Source organism: Maylandia zebra, linkage group LG17 (assembly GCF_041146795.1).
Source record: "Maylandia zebra isolate NMK-2024a linkage group LG17, Mzebra_GT3a, whole genome shotgun sequence".
NCBI lineage: Eukaryota > Metazoa > Chordata > Actinopteri > Cichliformes > Cichlidae > Maylandia > Maylandia zebra.
The window spans coordinates 6,056,942-6,067,529 of record NC_135183.1 but is presented as its reverse complement, the minus strand read 5'-3'; the positions used below and the strand labels follow the sequence as shown (position 1 = coordinate 6,067,529).

At 39.6% G+C, this 10,588-nt stretch overlaps 1 long non-coding RNA gene across 1 annotated transcript; it reads right to left on the bottom strand.

Annotated features, from left to right (window-relative positions):
• Positions 1-664: 664 nt before the first annotated feature.
• Positions 665-5,580, bottom strand: LOC112436295 (uncharacterized). The gene is made up of 3 exons (XR_003025021.2): positions 4,010-5,580; positions 2,201-2,245; positions 665-2,018 (listed from the first exon to the last, which is right to left on the bottom strand). It is a non-coding gene; the product is annotated as an uncharacterized LOC112436295 (long non-coding RNA).
• Between the last annotated feature and the right edge of the window lie 5,008 nt (positions 5,581-10,588).

Here is a 10,588-nt window from a genome sequence, read left to right as displayed (position 1 = left end):
AACAATAAACTTCCAATAAATTATGAACAATGTGTGACTGAATGTGTTCAGTGAAAGACTTTGAAAATATCGCAGCATAAAACCAGTGTAAAAGTACTCAGACTACTTTTGGGGGTATTTATTTGATGATGCAACCAGAAAATGTGCAGGTTGTGAGTTTAACATTTTCAACACTGGAGAAGAAGTACATGTACACAGACTAGCTAATGACAAACATTTTTTTTAAATTAACCTTTATTTAAACAGGTTGTTCATTTTTCTGAGCTTACCTGGTGTCTAGTTTCGGTGGCAGTAGCATAAGCAGAGAAGACCCAGACCTTACTCTCCCGAGCCAGCTCCTCCATTATTTGGGGGACACTGAGGCATTCTCTGCTGAGTGCTGTGATCTCCCCAACATGTCCTGGGTGTGTCCTGTCTGTCCTGGTGGGACATGCCTGGAACATCTCACCCAGGAGGCGCTCAAGAGGCACCCTTGTCAGATGCCTGAACCTCCTCAACTGGCTCGTTTAGATGTAGAGGAGTAGCAGTTAACTCGGAATGAGACAGACAGCACCTACTGCTGGGGTGGGCCTACAGGAGGGAGAGCTCATGTCGTCTCTTCAGGACACATCACTGGACCCCAAGAAGCTCTCCCCTGAGCTCCCTTTGGATGCTGGGGTCGGCATACGTTCAACTTTAAAATCACTCTTGGTTCTTGGCTAGCTTTGTGTTAGCATCCTTTGTGTACTGATGCTTGCAAGAAGCTAAAGTTGCTTTGGCAGAATTTTCTTTCTCATATATGCACACATAAGGAGAGAGATGTTTTATAAGCTTTAGTCATCACCGTGCACTTTTCCTGATTCACACAAAATACAGCAATCTGGCACCTTCCCACAGGGTCTTGCACGAGTATTAAACATGTTCATTTGTGCTTTGGACTGTCACCAGATTTCTTCTAGAAGTTTCTTGCCAGTCAGCAACTATCTTGGCAACACCACTTGAGTTTGTGTGTTGCATGCTAACACCATTATCATATGTGTAATAATACTAAAGCTTCATCTTATGCACACACAAAAAACAAATATGGCTCCTTCGTGCAGGGTTTTCTGGTATGTTCATTTATGCTTCCCAATTTAAAAAAAAGAAAAAAAAAAGAAAAAGCAAACTTCTTGCTTCTCAGCCACTGCGGCCACATCCTCACTGTTTTTTAGACAGTTATATAAACATACTGTGAGTGAGTCATAAGCTTAAATACAATAGTTGAAGGAACAAAAACTTAATGTTTAAAAATACCAGTCAAATCTGATTAAAGTAAATAAATAATAAGTATACAATGTAGTTTTAAGACTTATCTCAATGTTTCGTAACATTAATGTTCTATGAACTCGTGAGTCCAGAAATCTGAATGTCATGAAAAGTATTTATTATTCGTGTATTATTATTTTACAATACAAGGTTGTTTTTCTCCTGATACTTCATGCAAACCACATTTCTCCAGGCCGGTCCTAATCAGCTTACTCAGTATCACTAGATCCAATGCTGCTCCTCCAGCACAGCACACAAAAGTAGGAGAGACCGGAGATGCCATGGCTTAGTTAGGAGACTGTTTGCTTCAAGGCCACTAGAAGGTGCTGCCATAAAACTACAATAAATGAATTGACCTTTTGACCTGCTCACACTCTTTTATGCAAAACCCTGCTGATGTTACACACACACACACATAAAGAGATTCTAGGTCTGACCAACCGTCTCCGCCGTGGGCAAAAAGATGACAGTCAATAAAATTCTAAAATTTTATTTATAAACACAATGAATAATAGTTAAAAGTCCAGTGTCCCATTTAGGTACAAAGTAAAAACACACAGTCCAAGGCCAGAGCCAGCTATGCCACAAAGCCGGTTGCACTCCACACGTTGTTCACTTCAACAGGGGTAGCAATTGTCCTCTGAGACCCACCACCCTGTAAGTAGAAAGCCAGTGATCACTCCATCCTCTGCAACTCAGCTGCCTTCAGGCTACAGCATATAATAGGCCCTAGCCTGCACAGAGCGACAAAATAAGACAATTCACTATATAATTCACAGCCCATCCATCCCAAACATATCAGATCATTAGAGGTTTTGTCACATTACATACCTGCACTGAGAGACAAAATAAGACTAATGACGCTAAATTTAATTACGGGTCATGGACAGCCTTCATAAATGCTCATATTACTCACCCACACTGAATTCCAGCACAGGTTCATCTGGGTCCTGACTATTTCCTGCAAAATAACACAAACGTCATCAGAACATTAAGTCAGAGAAACAACATTTGGAGCTTTTGTACATGATAAATTATACTGCAGTAGTAAAACAAAGTCAAGCAGCAGTACATTTATTAAAATCACCTTCAGCTGTAATATTTAAACTGATTTAGTGTCAATTTAGATTATGTTTAGATTAAAATGAAACTAGTACCCTTGTAATGTCTTTTTAAATTAGAGGTAAATATTTGTATATTTTTTTACATAATATAATTATATTTACTGGATTTTCTCTCTATTGTAGTTTAATATTATAGTTATTACTTGTTTTTTATTGACTTGTCTTGTTTTTACAATGATTTGCTTTGACTGCAGCCTTTAAAGAAAAGACTATCTGTTCAGTAACTATCCATCAGACTGGGTCCATGTTACCAGCCAAATGGGTAATAATTAAAGTAAGTTTTGAATTACGTATATTTGGGTGTTTAGGTGACACTTTTGCAAAAAAAATTATATAATTAGGTTTAAAAAAACTAAACATGTATGTATTTAAAAACAATAAGTGTGTTAGAATTACTACAGCAACAGGTTGTAGCTCACTGTACTGTTTTTGAGCACAACTTTGGTGCTTTTGCCTCATTTTTAAATCAGTGATCCCAGTAGCACAGTCTAAGCAGAGACCTCAGTGCTTGGCAAACAATCAATAGAATCAATATAATTATTAAAAAGAAACAAAATAAATGCCAACCATATAAAAAACATAAACTTAAAGAAAAAACTAAACTTGATTTTATGTCTTTAGGCTATTGTTAACAGCAAGCATGAGGTTAGTGCATATGTATTATTATTGGAAAGATTACTGCAAAGAAAAAAAAGTTGAACCAGGAGGGGGCGATATTGCTCTTCTTACAATGAGTTACATGCAGGCTATTACTTACCGTGTCACTCACATTTATTTCACAAATTAGCTGAACCCACTTAATTCGATTTAATTGTATTTATGCAGAGCTGAATCACAACAACATTCTCCTCGAGGTGGTATAGATTGTAAGGTAGAAAGTCTACAATTAAAAAGAAAAAACCTCAATACAGTGGGAAGGAACAACTCACTTTTAACAGGAAGCACCCTCTGGCAGAACCACGGTCAGGGAGCAAACTATCAAACTACGAGGTCTTTAAAATAAGGGTTCCACAGTGTCACAGTTTTCTGCATATAGTCGATTAATAAATGTTGAGAAAACAACTAATCGATTCAAATTTTTTATTTGAACAAGTATCAAATTGATTTTCACAGAAGCGTTCAATGGAACAAATACATAAATGGTAAACTGACTGCTTTTTATATAGGGTTTTTGTATTTTGCTCGTGCATTAAAAAGCGCTTTATACAACATGCCTCATTCACCTATTCACCCAAACATTATTACAAGCACCTTTTCTACAATTAAGCTAAACATGCATAAAATGTTAGCAGTGGAGATTTGGCACCTGAAAGGACCCCCTTTGATCCACTCCTAGTTTGAGTCTATTTACATTTAAATACTGATACTTCAATTTTGCCTTGGTTTGAGCTCCATAAAGCAGGCAAACCAGAATTAATCACAGAAGGCGAAAAAACACTGAAACTACGTTTTAAGCTGCGAGCCAAACAAACCAAAGGTAACCGTGTTTTGAAAAGAGCTATGAAGAGAAACAGACAGACTACTGTAATTTCTCAATAAAATGTCGCTTATTATCGCTCACTCTCAAGAACAAAAACGTGAGTAATTTTCCAGTAGCTCACCATATTTGGGATCTTCTAACATCCACACTTCATGTTTAAACGGTGGTGCGGAGGCGGTGTACCGTCGCAGGACGGATGTAGCATTCAGCGCGGTGTGCCTTTTTTTCAGTTGCTAAGCAACAGATTTGTCCCGCCCCCTTTCGTTATGACGAGCCGGGCCAGTCCTTTGACTGGTGACGTTACAAAGAAACCGACCTTATATATAGACCTGGCTGTTCAGTTGAAACGCATTCATACAGCGGGACAGCAGCGCTTTAAACGTTCAAACACGGAGTTTAACACAAAACAACATTTTAGGCATAAAAAACAAAAAAGTGAAATGGCAAGCTCAAACTGTAACACAATGACAAATGATGAAACAGTTCAGACCAATCGGGATAATTCTACAGTACATGCTTTAGTATCCCTCTTGAATAACTTGTTCAGTGATTTTTCGTACAAGCAGTGGGAAGAGCTTACCTCAGGCTATCCGGATTGCTCCACCGCTAAGCGGCTTGCAGGTTTTGTAGAGGACGTAATGGACCTGTGTGAACAGTCAGGAGCAGTATCACCACTGAGGTCTTCCCAGAACTCCCCTGTACATCAAAACTGTTCTGTCCACACCACCACTGGCAAAACGTTTTTGTCACCTGTGAAATTTTTGGACGATTCTGCTGAGCAGGAGTTTGATACAGCACAGAATATAGATGCTAACAGCCAAGAAACAGCTAACACAGAAGAACGCTGTCAAAATGCTGACCAACACAGTGCTGCAAAAGCAGAAAACAATCCAATTCCAGATCCCCAGCAGCAGAAATCCTGTGTTGAACATGAAGCCAGCATCCCACCGTTAACAAACATAAGTCAAACGGAGTCATATAAAAAGATACAGAATCACAGATCTTCTGTAGACTGTGAGCCACCTGAAAACACCTTGTTAGAGACATTAATTCAGGCTGTGCTTTCAAAGCTTGGTAAACTTTTAAAGTGCCCTCATTCTCACCAAAAACGTTTGTTGGATCTACTCTTGGACAAATTCAAGTGGATGGATTTGCATTTAGACCGAAAAGTGCAGAATTATTTTGACTGCATTGCTAATGCCATTTTCACTGATATTTGTGACAAATTACATAAATTGTCACTAATATCATTGGGGAGGAGTGGGGAGGAGGATTCAATGAATTTAATGGGACAACCAATATTTAATATCATAACTACTTCAGTATTCCAAGAACACCTGTTGGCAGTAACAATTATCGATAGACTGGAATCATATGAAAAGAAAGAAAGATGCAGACTTTCAGTGGAAAGCTTTGTGGAAGGACTGATTTCCCAGGTTGCAAAAAAATCAGGCACAGTCTTCAGCATTGAAAATGCTGAAGCTATCTCCAACCGGCTTACCATGAAAATCTGGACTGAAATCAGGGAAGAATACGACAAAATCCCCCCAGAGAAGTTCAAGAAACTCAGCGAGAGGGTTTTCAAATCCCTCTGTAAAAGATGGAAGCATGCAGCGGTTATTGTGACATTCTGGCAATTAAACGTCCAAGATCTTGATGAAGATATTGTTAAAACTTTCAAAAGAAAGCTATTCACAGAACCAAGTTGCATATCTAAGTGCTTCTCATCGGTGCGTGCATTTTTTGGGAGGTTTAAGGGAGGAAACAAAGTTTCCCCTTTATAGTGACATCGTGATATCAACAGCAAGATATTTTCTAAAACTCACTGGACACTTTAAATTAGCTAGTTTTACATTTAGATCAGATCAAGTCATTTTTGAAATCCCCAGGAATGGTCGCGGCAGATGGCCACCCCGCCCTGAGCCTGGTTCTGTCGAAGGTTTCTTCCTCTTAAAAGGGAGTTTTTCCTTCCCACTGTCGCCTCGTGCTTGCTCAGAGGGGTTTGTTCTTTTGGGGTTTTCTTTTTAATACTGTAAGTTGTTACCTTACAGTGTGAAGCACCTTGAAAACACCATTGTTTCCTTTGGTGCTATACAGATTGAAGTGACTTGCACTGACAACATAACTAAGCTGGGACTTTAATTTAACATCAATAAAATTATAAAAATATTACATCTTGATTTCTGCTTGTTTTCATTGTCTGTGACTTAATGAATACAAATGTGTAATTTAACAGATTTTTTCTTTATGTTAGTCTGACCGGTGATTCCACGTTGGCCTTAGGTGTTGGCGCGGATACGCTGCAGCCCCTGAGCCATTAATGGCCCAGCACACTACAGTAAAAACAAAACAACAGCCATCTCTCCAACTAGGAAAGGAAAATAATAAACTGCCTCCTTGGAGGCAACCTGACTCAAAACAGTTGCAGTCCAACTCAGACCGACTGCAATCACTCTCAGGCAGATTGATGAAGATCTGCAAATAACTGTTGTCTAATTTATAAACGCAGACAGATTGCCAACACGTCTGTTTACAATAGAGGACTGTACTTACATGGTTGCAAACTGGTTGTTGTCTTGCTTATATGAAAACATTGCTTTGGAGCAATGAAACTCAAACACATTCATTTTTAAAATGCCTCAAAATGAAATTTTGAAATATTTGGCTTTATGCTTTGAAAGTGCCGTTGTGAGTGGGAGTGTGAAATCCTTACTTGATGTGTTCCCTTTGCCTTTACTGTTTTCAGTTTTATTTGTCATATGCAAGTTAGCACAGGGTCAACATTGCAATGAAATGTGTTTGACGAGCAGCAGTCACTCAGCAGCATGGTACAGTAGAAATATAATAAAATATAATAAAATAAAAAATAGAAAAATAGTAAAGAGCAAAATATTAGAGAGACGTGGTAAAAGAGAAAAGATGACTAAATATATATGTATCTATAAATATAAATATATGTACACTAGTGATTAAATAAGAAAATCTTGAAAAGAAATATGACGGGAGGCCAAATGGGATGTTGCACAGGAATGAGCAGCAGAAAATTACAGTATTACTCAGACTTTTAATAGTCATATTGTCAGTTTTGGCCGACGGTCATGGGTCACTTCCACTAAAATAGCACGAGACTGGAGTAAAATGTACTTTATTAATGAGAACACATGGTGATACAGCAAAGAATCCAACCCTTCTGAAAAGCAAATGGCTTCCTGTTATACTCTACCTGATTCAGGTGAGCATCTGGAATAGACCAAGTCTGGGGGTCAGTAAACCAAAGGAAAACAAAACCCTCCCCATAAGAAAACCACTACAATATAACCAAGATATAGCACATCATAGACATATGAAGATTTGGAACAAGTCCTATAAATAATTCCATAACATATAAACTTCAGTCTCTTCTATATACATTAAAACAGCGGTCCCCAACCTTTTTTGCGCCACGGACCGGTTTATGCCCGACAATATTTTCATGGACCGGCCTTTAAGGTGTCACAGATAAATACAACAAAATAAAACTAGTACCGGTACCGGAAAAAAAGAAGATTTATTCATAACACACGTGAAAGACCCAGGAAAACAGAGTTAACGATAAAAACGATAACAAAATAACGATAAAAACTCTGAAAACCATTTATTTAAAATGACTGGTTCCCAGTGTTTCGTGCCTGTTTTCAAACAGTCAAAACAAACAGCTCTTGATTACTGTTATGAATGAGAGGAATGATTACAGCGAGCAAAAAGTGCCTCGCCATCGAAACCAATTCATGAAGGGTAATGCTATTAGAACACACTGCAATACAAAGATGAACTAAATCGTGATTCCCTCCAGAACCGTATTTTTCCCCTTAAGCTGGTCAGTAAAAAAAAAAAAAACTATCTGGAGGGCCACCTAAGAGTTTAATGTGCAGGAAAAACATTGGTCTTAATGTCATGAAAAACCTCTGGAAAGTTCTCTCAACCCCAAAACCTGTGTTAGGTATGCAGAAATGCTCCTGGTTACACAAACTGGCCAAGACAAACAAATGAGGAAAAGCACATAGGCCTACAGAAGAATCTCAAATGAAAAATGATGTGTGTGAATAGAGAGGTTGATGGGTATAAATAGAGGCGCACACTTACTTGTGCGAGTACACCAGCACTCAGATTTTTACTACTGTATTCCATGCAAGATTAACTTCAAGGTTTTCCAAGGAATGTTAACAGAAAAATGTTAGAGAGCGGTCAGAAAATTAACCGTATCAACATCGACATCTATGGAGGTGAACATGCTGGTGATAGAAGAACTGCATAAAACAGTGCTCATTCATATTACAGCCTTGTTTGAATAAACTTTCCTTGGGTTGGAGTGCGGGCCAGCTTTCTTTCACTGTGAGCATCCCGTGTGTCATGGTCCCTGTGCCTCCCCGGCCAGCCCAGTGTGGCCACAACTGTTTGTTGTTTTTCTCTCGCTCTGTCTCTCCTACCTGTCTGCCTGGGCGGAGCTCTGATTGGGCTCCTGCCCTTGGCCCACGCACCTGCAGCTGATCGAGTGAATTGCAGTTCTCTGGCTCTTAAGGCTGGGGCTCTGAGCTATTCGTCGCTGGAATATTGAGTAACTCTCGTTAGTATTGCCTGGCTTCCTTGCGATTCTACTGTTCCCGTGTTTGCCTTCAACTTACCCTCGTCTGTGTAAACAGGTTTACCTGGATCAGCCCTTTTGTGACCCCTGGACCCCGTGAGCAGGAGAGTGAGCTGAGCTGCTTGTGTGGAGACTGTTTGGACGAGGAGCAGAGCGAGTGCGAAGAAGTGTGTCTCCCCAGCCTATCGATCCCCGGGACCCTGGTGTTTCCCCCCCCCCTTCACGTGTATATAGTGCACCAGTGTGATTAATAAAGTGTCGTTGAACTGTGCTACTTCAGTCTGCGCCTGAGTCCGTTCCACACCCGTGACAATTCATCTGTGCTTGTATTCAAGTTTACAGCAAATCATCTGAGAAATGCCTTTGAACTGGTGCCTGTTTCTGGGCTTTTCTTTTGACACAAACTGCTCACAAAGAAGGACGAATGCTTTAGGGAACAAAAGCTTTGGAATGTATTCTGCAAGTACAGGTCAAACGTAATAGCCTCATTGTTTTATAGCAATGCTGAATTAACTTATGTCACTGCAGGACAGTGCAGCCAGTGGGGCTAATTGTTATAGTCACTGTGCACGACAAGAAAGCATTTGACATGGTGAACTGCTGCCACGGTTTTAGAGAGACGTCTGTTTGTAATTAGAAGTAGTTGTTCTGTTTAATTTGGGGTTTTTCTCCTTTGCTTCTGCGTAGAAGACGACCAATCTGCACATCGAGAAGCTGTCCTGTCTTCAGCTAGGAGTCCTTCTCCAGCTGCTGCACATGCTAACAGGCAAAACATCAGGGAGTAATACAAGCTTTTAATGCTTATGTGAACCACAGGCGTGCTTATAATGTATCAACCTGCAGTGAGACTGTAAAAGCAAAATCTTTCTTGATTTAATTTTCAGTGCACAAATAATAACAGATTCAGGAATGTATTCAAGGAAGAGACTGGCAAAGAAAGAGTGGGATAGTCAGGGAGCTGAAGGAAGGAGTACTAAAAGGCTAGGTGCACAGCAAAGAGAGAGGTGTCACTGGCACAGGAAAAGGCTTGTAGTGAGTTGTATGTGAGGCTGGACACTAAGGAGAAAATGATTTTTAATGAATGGCAAGGCACATAAATTGTCCTGGAAGAGAGTAACCAAGTATAGAGATGGAAATGTGCTAATGTGAAGAATGTGTGTTGAGAAGAGAGAAGGAGTACTTTGGATGAAAATTGAATTAGAGAAGGAAGCGAGGCAACTCTGAAGAGGATGGAGACGGGAGGCATAGAGAGGGTAGGAGTGAAGGCTATGATAAGGTGCGAAGAGAGTAACTGTGGTGCTGGATTTGTGGATGTAGTGAAGGTGGACATGCAGGGGGTTGGTGTGACTGAGGAGGATGGTAGAAATAGAGAGATGGAGGCGGATGATCCACTGTAGCGACCTCTAAAGGGAGCAGCCGAAAGAAGAAGAAGCACAAATAATTCTAATCATGCTTTTCTTTTATTCTCAGTACTAAGCTATGTAAAGGAAGTCAAGGTTGTTTCCTCCTACAATCACTTTGTAGATGGTTTAGACTTGTTTAGATTGGTGCTCTGTCTCCCTTTATCCAAACTAAAACTTTGATGGGTTTTTTTTATCTTCACTAAACATTTTTTTGCTTTGTGTTTATTATTGTGCTACTGCAAGTATTTCATATATTAGTCAGTTGATTGTTACTGTAGGGCAGCTCTAGGACAATCCCTGATGTGATGTAGCTTGCTTTTATCCAGCAGATACGACATCTCATGAGGAGGTTCGAACCCTGTACCCTGACCTTCCCACTGACGCACAAAGTCTGGACATCCAGAAGCAGGCCCTTCTACGTGAACAACAGCACAACAGTTTCTATTTCTTTTAATATTAGAAGTCAGTTATTCATTAATGAATACAAATGGTGACTGAAGTTATTTAGACAGGACATTAAACAATAAACTTCCAATAAATTATGAACAATGTGTGACTGAATGTGTTCAGTGAAAGACTTTGAAAATATCGCAGCATAAAACCAGTGTAAAAGTACTCAGACTACTTTTGGGGGTATTTATTTGATGATGCAACCAGAAAATGTGCAGGTTGTGAG